This window comes from Urocitellus parryii, chromosome 12, assembly GCF_045843805.1.
Source record: "Urocitellus parryii isolate mUroPar1 chromosome 12, mUroPar1.hap1, whole genome shotgun sequence".
Lineage (NCBI taxonomy): Eukaryota > Metazoa > Chordata > Mammalia > Rodentia > Sciuridae > Urocitellus > Urocitellus parryii.
In genome coordinates this window covers 86,238,511-86,240,003 of record NC_135542.1, presented here as the reverse complement: position 1 = coordinate 86,240,003, position 1,493 = coordinate 86,238,511, and the positions used below count along the sequence as shown (strand labels likewise).

Sequence of the window (1,493 nt, the reverse complement as noted above, 5' to 3'; positions counted from 1 at the left end):
ACAAATGCATAACTGAATAAAATGGCAACATTAAGTTATAGGAGAGACAAATTAAAATTTCTTTTCTTTTGTTTAAGTAAAAAAATTTTTTTGAGTTGTAGATGTACATAATACCTTTATTTATTTATTTATTTATTTATATGCGGTGCTGAGGATTGAACCCAGGACCTCACACATGCTAGGCAAGAGCTCTACCACTGAGCCACAACCCCAGCCCAGAAAGTGAAATTTCTGAACTCTGTGGAAAACCTGTGGAATTAATAAAGAGATTTTTCTCCTTTTCTTTTTACTAAGTATTATGCAGAAAATAACTCTGAGCCACTTACAGAAAAGGAAGCCTAGTAATTTGTAGATTGTTCTAAGTCAAGGGTCATAAAACTTATTCATAAAGTCCTAGGTAGTCAATGTTACAGCCAAGGACCATACAGTGGGTCTCCTTGCAGTGGTGGTGAAAATCATGTTAGGACAAGCATTTAGAAAGTTTTTTCCATTCTGGGACCAAATATTGGTTGAAAGGAATACAGCCAAAACTGTAACTGTAGGAGGATTATGCTTCTAGAAAAATCTCAAGGAAAAGTATTACAAGCAACAGTAGTAGCTGTGAGATCAGTCTCTAAAAGAAATAGTGGAGAGATTCAACCAGTTTGTTTGAAAGATAGAGATAAAGTTCTCCCAGAGTATGTAGGCACCAAAGTAGTTCTAGAAGACAAGCATTATTTTTTATTTAGAGATAGTGACATTCTTGGAAAGTATGTAGACTGAAATAAATCACTGTTGAAACAGCATTGTACGAAGCTGCCCATTCCAAACTGAAGTTCTGAAATCTTTCATCATGTAAATAATTTCCATGTCTCTCTTTTATAATAAACTGATGATAATCTAAACTAATGACATTGTCTCTAAAGTTTAGCTTCCCTGTATTTGTATAAACATTTCCAAATAACATATGGAAAAGAGAAAAAATATTACAGCAATTGTAGACCATATGATCTGTATAGCAATTAACCGTGTCTATCACTGTAGCAGGAAAGAAGCCATTGGCAGTATGTGAAAAAATGTATATGGCAGTGTTCAATATTACCTCTTTTACAAAAAGAGGCAGCTGCCAGATTTGGCCTGCCTATAGTAATTTATCAATTGCTATAATAGATTGTACCCTAATATATTCTGAACAAAGAGAGGAATTATCAAATCCACAGTTGTTAATTGTAGCTTAATGAACTCTGAGGAACTGGGCTAGGCCAGGCCAGGGAAGAAAGAAATTGGCCAAAAGTAAGGAATCTAACTGACTTTTTCATAAAATTACCATTTATGGAAAAACTTCCTAATCATACGTCACTCATATCCAATCTCAATTTTCAAAATGCTGCTACCTAGCTACAAAGGTGTGGCCTGTGGGTCATATCATCGGCAGTACCCTGCTTGTTACAAATGCATCAACTCCGTCCTCAGCTTTGCAGAATTAACATTAGCAGAGTCCACACTTCAACAAC

General features: G+C 35.2%; 1 pseudogene; it reads left to right on the top strand.

Annotated features, from left to right (window-relative positions):
• The first annotated feature begins 457 nt into the window (after window positions 1-457).
• On the top strand, window positions 458-762 carry LOC113181650 (10 kDa heat shock protein, mitochondrial pseudogene; annotated as a pseudogene).
• The last annotated feature ends 731 nt before the right edge of the window (window positions 763-1,493 follow it).